Source organism: Cupressus sempervirens, chromosome 9 (assembly GCF_028749045.1).
Source record: "Cupressus sempervirens isolate cs-2001-9-10 chromosome 9, ASM2874904v1, whole genome shotgun sequence".
Classification (NCBI taxonomy): Eukaryota; Viridiplantae; Streptophyta; class Pinopsida; order Cupressales; family Cupressaceae; genus Cupressus; species Cupressus sempervirens.
In genome coordinates, this window is record NC_143126.1 from 640,272,085 (window position 1) to 640,285,229 (window position 13,145).

Here is a 13,145-nt window from a genome sequence, read left to right on the forward strand (position 1 = left end):
CCCTACATCAAACAAGCTGATTAAAATATGTTATACATTGATGCAATGTATGTTACTTTAGAAGCTACCTAAAGTAATCAAATAGTTGGATTTACAAATTAGTCACAAGCAAGGTGATCAAGGGAGGAACTAAAACTATTCATATCTGCATATTTTAGATGACGAGTCTTTTGCATTGTTGTTAGAGGGAGATATACAAGGAAACTGAACAAAAACCTGAAAGATTATTATCAAAGAGGGAGAAATCCTAACATACATTATGAGGGATAAATTTTGACTATTGAGAGAAAAAGTGTATTTTCTAATTACATGTACCTATAAAGAGGGAGATATAAGAAGCAATTAAGAGGGAGTCATAGGGATGAGTTGATTTTCTGTTGATCAAAATGAAATAGAATTGTTTGTTGATCAAAACAAACCAAAATTTTTTAATCTATTCAAAAGCTAAAAGTTGTTGATAGAGGAAGATATTTCAATATAAGGAATTATTTTCCTTTTTTTGGTATTTTGTTGGTCTTACTACTTAAGCCTAGTCAATTTGGTTGATCAATTTGGTTTTCCATCAATGCCAAATAGGGAGATTGCTGAAAATAGATTGATACAAGTATTAAATGTGTTTCAATCATTGTTTTGTCACTAATATTAAACCTATTATTTATTGGTAAGACAACTACTTATATGATTTAAGTACTATCACTTGTTTGATTGATGAAGAGGATTTGATTTAAATAATGTAACAATAGCACCTAGAGGAAAGGTTGACTTATGATATGAAAAGGAGTACAAGAATCAGGTAACATAGTGATATTATAGTACATTGATAACCTATTTGATGTTGCAAAGGTTGGTTACAATAATTAAGTTTAGAAGATCAAGTTAAATGGAGTTTGTCTACCAAGCTTGATCAAGTGGATAGTAGATGCCGAGAAAAGTTAGTGCAAGCCAAGCATAAAATCACTTGGAGCTAAGAAAAGTCAACTTCACTATAAGCCAAGTGAAATAGTTGATGCTGAGTAATATTTAGTTGGTGTCAAGCACTAATAAACTTTAGTTCATGCCGAGTGATTTTATAGTGGAAGTCGAGCAATGTAGTATGTGTTGAGCATCAGATGCCAATTAATGTCAAGTGTCAGCATTATGAGAAAGATCGAGAATTTGATGAATCTAATCCAACAAGTTTGATTTTTTTGATTATGTGAACTATGTGGAAGATAAGATTGATGAGCTAGTGGCACAAAATTCATGGTAAAACATTTTAGAAAAATTCAAAGAGGATTGAAGAAGAATTTTCTAAAAGGAAATGAAATGAAATAAGGAGTAGATTAATTGAATCCTACCTAATTTTTCCTAACCCTAAATTGAACAATGGAGAATGAATGAAAAAATATCTTAATTCTCTATTTATAGATATGGCTAGTCAGAAGCAAGGTTGGTTATGTGTGAGAACATAAGGAAGACAAAGAGTCTATGGTATTGCTTTATTTAGTGATGTAAGAGAAGAGTCTGCATTGGCAAGAAAAGCAAGCAGGCTTAAGGGTATGGATGCCAAGTAGAATGGAGGACTGAAATGGAGATCTATAATCTATAAATGGAGTTGTAAGTTGTTACTAGATCAAGCCTTACTATTACTTAGTAATAATTGTATCAATCTAAGGTAAATCCTTTGTTTTAAGGTTGACCTAATAGTCATTTTTAAATCATTTAACTATGTGACATTCCAAGTGAATGATTTAAAGTCCACTAATAAGGCTCACTCCTAATATTGTGATTGAAATCCTTTAACTAGGTCACATTTAACAGTGTGCTTATAACCTTTAACAGGGTTAGCCTTTCATAGGGCATCACTTCATAAGAGTGAGAATGAGTAGCATGTTATTAGTGGTTTTTCCCAAATTGGGTTTTCACATTAATCATTGTGTCATATGTGTTATTGAATCTATTATGTATCATGTTTACACATTCTACAAATTAATTTGATAGTAACCTACAAGTTTGAGTGATTGCATAAACTAATGGATGTATGCATGATGAAATTGTTTTATGGATATGGGTTCACTAAGCTATGAAAAGTTTTAAATTTATACATAACTTGGATAACTAATTCACCTCCCCCCTCTAAGTTACTCTAAAGAATTTCAACATAAAACTCATCCTAGATTTGAGAATCATAGAAACTATAAGCATAGTTGTAGGAATAACTAAAACAAAAAATTGGGCATATACAAAAATCTTGGCTAATTTTAGTTACAACACAATCTCCCAACACTCTCTAAAAGAATGGGAAATCTTATCTAGTACTTCCATATCCTATGAATGAGTCATTGGATTACTCTAGGGGACCATTTGTAAAGATGGAGAGGTGCCTTGCCAAGAAATCAATGACTAGTGAAAAATAAATAAATAAATCTTCCTTAAGGGTAAAAGAGAAGGAAAAAAACCTATGCAAAGATGAAACACATATAGAATGTTTTAGCACCCAAGAAGACACAAATATTTTAGGAACAAATCAATATCAAGACTATTTCCCACAAAACTTACCCACCAAAGTGCTCTTCTTTTTTGCTAACAACAATTGAGTAAAGGGTCCAAAATATTAACACAAGCTCCCTAAACCATTTTTACAACAAGGAATCCCCCTTTAGAAGATGGGGTATCCTTGAAAAGTAGGTTCTTCTATGTAACCTCTAAACTTTATTTAGCAACTGATAATGAACCAATGATAGAAACAAAAGTAGTACATATGAACAATTCACCTTATTAAAACACCAACTTGCAAACTCCTCCAAACATACTATGTTCGAGAACAAACAAGAGACATGTCTACCAACCTCTTCAAAATACAAGATCTCACCATGGATTTCATCTAGTGAAATCCAGGCATGAGAACACTTTGGTTTCACCATGTCTATTGTCTTTGGAAGCTCTTGAAAATTCATTGCAAAGCCCATTTTATTTTTTTATTATAACTGAAACATGGCTTGACATATACACATTGTTGTTAATTAATATTATATAATACATTAACATATGATTGATATTATCATTGTAATGTTTTATTGTAATGACTGGAGAATAAATAGATATAAATTGGGTAAATTTGAATTAAGAATTTTAAATTATAACAAATAGTTCTAGAGATCAACTAATGAATTTAAGAATGCAAAAAAATTGCTAAAACACAACATACATACATACATACATACATACATACATGCATACATACATATATATATATTTGTGTGTGTGTGTGTGTGTATAGGTATATGTAGGATCATGGTGTGCCAAAAAGTGGTGACCTAAAAAATATGTAGTTTTGAAATGCCTCGAAGTATTTCAAAATATATTCCAACATTTTCCCCACCCATCTTGATACCAAACCAAAAAAATAATACCTTTATAAGGCCTATTATAGCTTTGGATAGCAACCCTACATGGTGAACAAAAAAAAAAGTCCCAAAAACATGTTTTTGTCCTGTTTTTGTGTGTTTTTTTACTTCAAACATGTAGCTGACAACTTTTTTTCACCCAAATTTGATGAAATAAAAAGGGTTTGTTAAAAGTGCTCTTAACTTTCCATAAATGTAATGTCTATCAAAATGTGAGTTTCGTAAGTAATTATTACTTATTTTTTGATGGAGTTATGTATAAAGTGTTGATTAACAAATTAATAAAAAAACAAATATAACATTCAAATGGTACAACATTTTTAAAATCCAAAAGATGCATCACAGTCTATGCTTCTTCTACTATAATACGTGTGTGTGTGTGTGTGTGCGCACGCGCGCATACAAGATCATGGTGTGCCAAAAAGTGGCGACCAGAAAATTATGTAGTTTTGAAATGCCTCAAAGTATTTCAAAATATATTCCAACATTTTCCCCACCCATCTTGATACCAAACCAAAAAACTAATACCTTTATAAGGCCTATTATATCTTTGGATAATAACACTACATGGTCAACAAAAAAGAAGTCTTTGAAAATGTGTTTTTGGCCTGCTCTTGTGTGTTCTTTCTACTTCAAACATGTAGTTGATAACTTTTTTCACCCAAATTTGATGAAATGAAAAGGGTTTCTTAATAGTGTTCTTAGGTTTCCATAAATGTAATGTCTATCAAATTGTATGTTCAGTAAGTAATTATTACTTATTTTCTAATGGAGTTAGGTATAAAGTGTTGATTGACAAATTAATATAAAAACAAATATAACTTTCAAATGGTTCAACATTTTTAAAATCCAAAAGATGCACCACATTCTATGCTTCTTCTACTATAAGGAAAATGAAAGAAAAATTTATATTTTGTAGAGTTTTGCATTAGCTAAGGTGGTCAGACAAGAGAGTTTTTTATTTCAAAAATACTATACTAGAAAATTAATGATTAATTGTTTATTTAGAATAAAAATATCCAAAAATACATGATTCTAATTCTTATATCTAGAATCTTATTTAAAAATATTATCATTTGATTTTGATTAAGGTGGTTAGACATACGTCCACTTCATATTTCTAGCATGAAATTTATGTACTATTGCATTAAAAAAAAAATGAACAATCAATTTTTTAAATTTTTTTAGATAAGGCCTAGTAGTTTAGAATCTAAATTATTTCTTAGAGATTATTTTATATCAACTTTTTGATAGAAATTTCATAACAAGTTGAAAATTGGACGTCAAATTGATATAACCCTGATTTTTTTTTTTTTATTGCCACTTAAAGGAATAGTTTAGTTGACCAAGATCTTGTGCATACCCATCCATATATATATATATATATAATAAATATTATGTACAAATATAATACTAACTATTATGCGATTATAGAGGAAATTGGTTGTGTCCCTTCGTAGATGCTAACCCAAAAATCCCTATGAAGAAAGAGATAAAACCTAAAAGTCCTCTTAAGAAAGAAAATAACTTTTATCTAAGAGGAAACTCTACTAACTTTGACACCTTCTAAAATGAAGGCTACCTCTAGTAAAAATGTCCCTGTTAACAAGCCTAAGTGAAATATCGTAAAAAAGGAGATAATTAATATGTAAAAACACTTCTCTAAGAATGATATGGAGTGAAATGATGGTGGGAAAAATCCCATGCTCATAGAAAGGAGCTATAACTTGAGTTTAGGTAAGAGATGGTTTGCTGGGTTAATCAATAAATAGGGGAAGAGCCTTAATGAGGAAGTAATCAAAGTAGATAATATAGATGTCGTGGAGTAGGAATTTATTTATGGAACTAATCGAGAGTTCCTCTTAGAGAACCAAGATGTTTGAGATTCAAAGGATGAGAATTATCAAGGTGAGGATGTTGAAGACATAGATAAAGATATGGACAAAAAATAGCTTGTAGATATTGAAGTGGATATGGGGTTGGAGGAGTTGGCCCTTAAGAAGGAAAACAAAAATGAAGAAGAATAAAATAAATATCCTAGACTTCGTGAAGCTCTTTCTAGTAGGGATGAAAAAATATATTCATGGTCATTGTATGCGTGAAAATGTGGCCTATGCTAACACACACACTTCAACATGGTCATTGTATCCGGATTCATCCCAGAATGAACATTGGATTGTTCATTCAAAAATTAGTCGGCAAGGCGACCTATTGCCTTCTATCTAAAGGGAATTTCTTGTTAGATATCCTCAGATTTGAGGTGTTAAGCAACCAAAGCCTCTAAGAATGAAGGATTTAAGAAATGAAATTAATCTATACGATTATGCAGATTAATCTAGAATGAGAAATGCATTCTACTCTAAGAAAAAGTAAAGGAAACTAGATTAATCATATGCATATTATGCTAAATGAAATTAAAATAAGGATGAAAATGTATGTAAAATATGAGCAAATGTGAGCAAATGTGAGTATGAATTCCAATAGCAATTTGATGCAAATTCCAAATTCATCCTCCCCCAAAATGAAGAGATGAGGGTCTCTTAAAAAGACTTTCTTGGAATCCATCAACAGTTGAGATCGATTTCAATCAACGGTCAGGATTAAAGGTGAAGTTCAGTCATAAAGGAAGATTCACAAATTAAAGGGGGTTAACTGATATAATTTGAGTAGAATAAGGAGTTAACTGATTTAATTCCTTTTTGATCAACAGTGAACTATGAATTTCCCTTTTTGAACTGAAGAAGGATTTTGGAGAGATATTTAATTTAATAAAATGAGATATGATCTCATAAATATATTTCCTATTTAATTAGATAATTTCATTTAATTAATTAGCGACACTTTCTTATTTAATTAAATAACTATATTTAATTAATTAGGAATTACTCCTATTTAATTAAATAACTATATTTAATTAATTAGGAATTACTCCTATTTAATTAAATAACTTTTTTTTGTTAATTAAAGAATAGCCTTCCATTTAATAAAATAATTTTCTTTAATTAATTGGAAATACCTTTCCCATTTAATTAAATAATTACATTTAATTAATCAAGATAGACATATTTATTAAATTAAATAAATTTAATCCCATAGTACATTAGCCTTAGGAGATAATTTAATTTAATAAAGTATAAATACTTTTAAATTAAATTATAATTAAATCAAGTAGGTTTAATGTGACTAATATGAGTATGTACTATAGGAATTAAATAATAAATGTGATGAATGCAGATGAGGGTCTTCTGCATCTGACAATTATGTCAAGTAGCGAGTTAGATCAAGAATGTGTCTAATGAAATAGGACTTTCGCAATGATCAAAATAGATTAGAATTGGTATCATGGTGATGAGACAATTTTGGGCTATTACATTTCACCCCTCTTTGAATGAATGTGCAAGCAGCACGTTCAATTCAAAGAAAATTAGAAAGTATGATGTGCAGATCAAGAAAAAAAATTGGTTCCAAAATTGATTCTACAAAGACCAATTGATGAGCTTTTAAGGACTATCTCTAGAACATAGCTTAATCCCAAGGAATCCAAGCAGAATATCTAGATACCTAAATTAAAACAGATAAGCTTTTAAGGATCATCTCTAGCATGAAGCTTAATCCTAAGGAATCTAGGTAGAACACCTAGATACCTAAGTTGAAAAAAATAAGCTTTTAAGGATCATCTCCAACACGAAGCTTAATCCTAAGGGATACGGGTAGAGCACCTAGATACCTAAGTTGATAAGATTTAATTATGAGTCACATAATCATCCCCAGAATGAGGTTTGATACTTAGGAGTTAGAGTTTAGACTGTCTCGATATCTGTCCATTAGACTCAGATCAGAAATGTTATAAGATGTGATCAAATGATGAAAAGATGAAGTAGATGACAAGGATGCCAGAAAGAGGAGGACAAGATGCCCTGAGTAATGAGATGCCCCAAGTGAGAATGACATAAAATGGGAACCAGATGCCCCAAGCAATGAGACTCAAAATGAGTTGAAATTTAGTTGAATGATATAATCATTCTGCCCCCTCAGGAGCGAAATCGAAAGACGACACACCAGAAGTATGATGTAAGGAGAGTGATGAAAGATATAGAAGAAATCCAAGGTTTAGTAGAATATAGAAGAGATTAGAATGATCAAAAGAAATATAAAGAGATTAGAATGATCAGAAGAAATATAAAGAGATCAAAATGATCTTGAAGAAATATGAAGAGATTAGAACAATCTGAAGAAATTTGGAGAGATCAGAATGATCAGAAGAAATATGAGGAGATCAGAATGATCTAAAGAAATATAAAGAGATTAGAATGATTTGAAGAAATATAAAGAGATTAGAACGTTCTAAAGAAATATGAAGAGATCAGAATGATCAAAAGAAATTTGGAGGTTGATCCGAAGTGATTTCTAGATCCAAAAGACCGAGTTTGAGTTGAAAAGATTCCAAGAATTGCAAAGTATTAGAAAGATTTGGATTGCACAAAAAAATTTAAAATGCATTTTGAGCCACTTAAGTGTGTCAGATTTTGAATTCAATCCCAAAAAATGGGTTTAGAGCAACCAAAGTAGCCAAGAGGGTGATTAATCAATCATTTGTGCAATTTGTGAAAGAACATGATGCTTTGAAGAGATCAGCAATCCTTCATCAGAGAAGGTGAAAGTAGATTTGCAATTGAATCGCATGCTTATGCAAGTGAAGTATGTAATACAAGACTATGTTAAATGCAACCCTAGGTCTGGTTACCAAGCCTCAATATTTAATCATCACTGGATATAAAATAAATCCCGTATGTTATACAATTCCCACTGACATTGCAATCACAGAAATATGAATATAACATACGTTATTGGTTTGTCAGGATTAAATGTAAGCATTCAAGGCACAAGAAGCCAGAATGACTAGAACATTTTTCCCTTTTAATGTAGCAAGTTAACTTAAGCCTCAAAGCATAGACGCTAGGATGACCTGAATGTTGCTTGCATAACAGACAAACCAAACACATGGGAGATCCATCTTATGCTAAGTACTTAGTATTTATACTATTCACAATGACCCTTGCATTCGTAACCTGAGACAAAAGTGTGCTAGATATACTCACAGTGACCCATACATTCACTTAATAGGACAAGTATTAGTATGTACTATAGCATGAAGAGTTCACTCCAAAAAACAAGGAGAAGAACCAATGTCATTGACATTTATGTATAAAAGGAGTCAAGGTACACACGGCTATCCAATACGAGATGGAGGCTCTTATAGTGGACACCCCTTTTATAGGAACGTATCAACTTGTTGGAACTAAACCATAGACAGAAAGCCAAGAAAAGATCATGCCCCCAGTCATTGCTTCTCTAGTCAAAGATGACATCATCAAGTTGCTCGAGGAGATATGATAAAGCAAAAACAAAGCAAGCAAAGAAAAAGCTCAGCATATCCAAACAAGTATATCATTTTTGAGTTCATTTTTTTTATTGATGTCAAGTGTCAATGTCCATAATACATTTGAAAAAAATCTCTTCAGTAGGGTGACAACAATAGGCAGATGCAGTCAGAACGACTGGTGACTAAGGTCAAAGAGGAATCTTCGTGATGACGAACCTAAGAAGGACTGAGTGACAGTAGGCAAACATAGCCAAGATGACTGGTAACTGATGCAAGAGAGATCTTCCATAAAGGAATCTAGAGAGATAACTCGAGCAATAGTAGGTAGACACAGCTGAAACAACTAGTGACCATTGCGAAAGAGATTCTATGAGGAGAATCTCAAAAAAGTGACACTTGTGATAGTAGGCAGATGAAGTAAGAACCACTAGTGACTGTCGTGAAGGATATTGTAGGAGGAGAATCTCAAAAAGAGAGTGACACTAGAAACAGTAGGTAGATGCAGTGAGGACCACTAGTGACTGTCATGAAGGAGATTCTGTGAGGAGAATCTCAAAAAGAGAGTGACACTAGTGACAATAGGCAGACGCAGTGAGGACTACTGGTGACTATCGCAAAGGAGATTCTATGAGGAGAATCTCAAAATGAGTGACACTAGCAATAGTAGGTAGACATAGTGAGAACCACTAGTGATTGTCACGAAGGAGATTCTATGAGGAGAATTTCAAAAAGAGTGACACTAGCAACAATACACAAATATAGTGAGAACCACTGGTGATTGTCACGAAGGAGATTCTATGAGGAGAATCTTGAAAAGAGTGACACTAAGGGGGTATGCCCCTGAGTTATGACAAGACTCAATCCATTGATACATGAGTAGAAAGCAGGAAAGCAGGAAAGTAAAAGTGACTGTATAGAATAGCTAGAAGATGTGCTGCAAGATGGAGCATTGGGAACAAGAGGTGCCTGTTTACTAGGTTTTTACCTTTTTGGCAAGATTTCCTTTTTTTTGCTACCATGATGCCTTTTTCTAGGTTTTCACCAATGGAACTTTTCTATTTTTTAATTTTTTTGTATTTTTCTTTTTTTGATTTTTTTTTTGGTGTTACCAAGGTGCCTATTGCTAGGTTTTCACCAGGGTAACAATTTTTTTAGGACTTTTTTCCAATTTTTAGATTTTTTTAGAGATGACTAGCTCTCAAGAAGGATCACCTTGATTTTGTTTTAGTGTCTAGCAAGGTGTAGGACAAGATGTAGTAGCAAGCGAGTGGATAAGCAAAGATGGATAGGCAAGGAGTATGAAGTGGTGAATGTTACGCTTAAGGAAAGCCTTCACAAGATTACCCAAGCTAGGGAAAAAGGATATAAAAATATAAGCTCATGGTGTAATAAATGGTATCATGTAAGTAATCCAAGAAAATGACCATGTCAAGAGATTGCTAAGAACTAAGTTTTCTTGTTTCTTTCGTTGATCAAGACCAAAGGGTTAACTGAATAGGATAGAAAAGTTTTTTATGGAGGTTATGAGTGAATGACTTCATGAATGAGGACATCTGAGGGATAAGCAAGATCATGATAGGATTTAGTGGATGGAAGAATTATGTATGATGCCTATTTACCAGGTTTTCATCACGGTACTTATCCAAGGTGCCACAAGAAGTGGTTTTCACCATAGGACAGATCTATTTATCTTTACTTTTGCTACCAAGGCACCTGTTTCTAGGTTTTCATCGAGGCACTTTCTTTTTTTTTTTTTTGGATTTTTAGAGTTTTTGGAAAGAATTCAAGCCTTTCTCAAGTTAGATAACATGCCTATAAGAAAGATAAGTTATGATAAGCCAAGACCATAGCAAGGTACACTCAAAGATGCTTACAAGGTAATGGAAGGGAGATAATAGAAAAGATATATGGAGGACAAGGTTTAGGCTATGGATGAGATAAATGGGATGGAAGGATAAATGGTGGAGAATAGAAGGTGGAGTGGATAGGGTAATGAAAGAGATGTGTAAGGGGAGAAAAAAAAGTGGGCAAGATCAACATTGACACACACCTTGAAGGGCAGTGGAATGATGGAGGAAATATGGATGAAATAGTATGAGGTTTTGATGTATGAGGTGATGAAATAATTTTGGAGGAAGGTGGAGTAGAAGGTTTTGAAACATTTTTAGGAAGATGTTGGGAAGAAGATAGAGTGAGAGCCTTTGGAAGCTTGAATGTCAACTTTGATTTGTTTTCAATATTCAAGTCCTTCAAAAGAGACTTGGGAGTCCATATAGCTTTTGATTTTTCATTAGATGCTTTGGAATGCATTTCTTCAATAATAGATTTAAGAACCCATACTTTCTTTGGTTGAGCTCTTTGAATAGTGGACCTTTGCGGTCTCTTTTTTGTTTTTCCTTTCTTGACATTCACATGTTGATTAGAGGAGACATAGTGAACTTTTGAGGATGGATTCATGCACTTGTGTTTGAGTTGATCATTCAAATTTCTTCCAAAGGACTTGGGACTTATGGATGAATGAGGCCAATATGACTAGTTTAGATGGAAAGGTGGATGTGAAGAGTTCAAGTATGTGCATCTTTGTTGATCTTGGGGTAGGGTAGGAGGAACGTGTAATGAGATAAGAGTGGAAGTAGGAGATAGAGTAACATAATGTCCCAATATGGATGGAAGACTTGAAGGTTTTAGCTTAGATGGGTAGGGACCAAGGATAGATTTAGAAGATCTGAATAGACCATGAGTATGGATACCAACATCTTTAAAGTGAGCAATATGACCAAAGCCATCAATAGATTTATGAGTAACTGTTATAGGAGAAATACCTTTGACAAGAGTATTTAAAGCTTGAGCATAGTTTGGAAATGAATGTAGCAAGGTAGAATAAGAGAGTGAGGGAACACTTTTCTCTTCAAAAGAAATTTTAGGTAACATAGGAAAAGTATCCTTCTCTTGGTCTTTTATAATATGCTTAAGGATGGTCGAAGGAATATCTTGATCTTGCTTAGTAGAGGTGAATGACATGGGAGATGGAGGACTATGTGGCTCTTGAGATGGAGGCACAAGATCTTGGAAGACTTGAAAGGGGATGAAGGAATCTTGGTTTTGATCAACACTTGTTTCTTCATCATTTAAGTGGTCCTCTTGACATGAAACCAAATCAAAGGATGAGGGAGTATCTGAATCTATATTTGAATATATTTCTAGAGTCTCCATAATAGGCTCTTGAAGGGACAATGGAGGAATAGTTGGATTGGGGATAATAGGAGGAGCAACACATGGAGGTTTTGGATCTTTTCTTTGTGTGGTATGGGAGAGGTGTGCAACTAAGTCAAGATTAGCTTGAGTTTCCTTTAAAGGTAGTCCTTGAGGGTACACATAGTCAACTGGGGGAGTAGTGAGTTCTAATGGTGAATATGGGTTGGAAATATTGGACAATTTAGAAGGTGGATGTATGTTGGAGGAAGTAGAAGTTATGTTTGAACCATTACTAGACATGGTTTCATGAGGTTGATCCTTCTTGAGAGTAGAATCTTTAGTAGTTGAGAGCTTAGATTTTTGAATTATACTATTTTCAAAGAGATCTTCGATCTTGTTTTTCAGCTCCTTACAATGGGAAGTTTTATGTAAATTATGTCTATGATAGACACAATAGTTACTCATAAAGGAAACTCCTGCCAAAGTGAGCTTAGGTAAAGTAATGATTTTTTCTTCAAGAAGTTCTTCCAAGTTTAATTCATAAGATTTTCCCAAAGGTGTGAAATCATTCTTTGATTTAAATTCCCAAGGTTTGTTTTCAAAGATATTCCTAGATTTCTTGGGCATATGTGAGGTGTTCTCAGATGTCTTGGATTCAAGATCTCAAAAATTTGATTTTTGGTTGTCATAGGAGAAAGGGAAAATTTCTCTCAAGGAGAATTTGTTCAATGATGTGTTTTCCTCTTCTTTTAGCCTTTGAAGTTGAGCACTTATCATTTCAATTTGTTTCTTCATGTTTATAATTAGAATCCCTTCTTCCTCACTAGGAATATTGGATTTAGTACATTTTGATGTGCTATGTTTCAAGTAGTGACAGCCAAGTTTTAGAACATAAGTCAAGTTGTCATAGTCATAGACAATGACAAAAAGAAAAAGCTTAGACAAGGACCACACTAGAACTTAGTCTAAAAAAAAAAGCAAGATAAGAGTACAGTATACTAAGGTACAAATAGTCTGTTTTGAAGGCTAGAATAGCGAAAGATTATGACTATCATGACACAGAGTACAACAAGCACTAAAGGACAAGAGCAAGATAACTGAGAGACAAGACTAGTTAAAGTATGGATCACAAGTCATTAGCTAAGAAAGATGCCACTGTTTGGGACTATTTTCAGACAAGA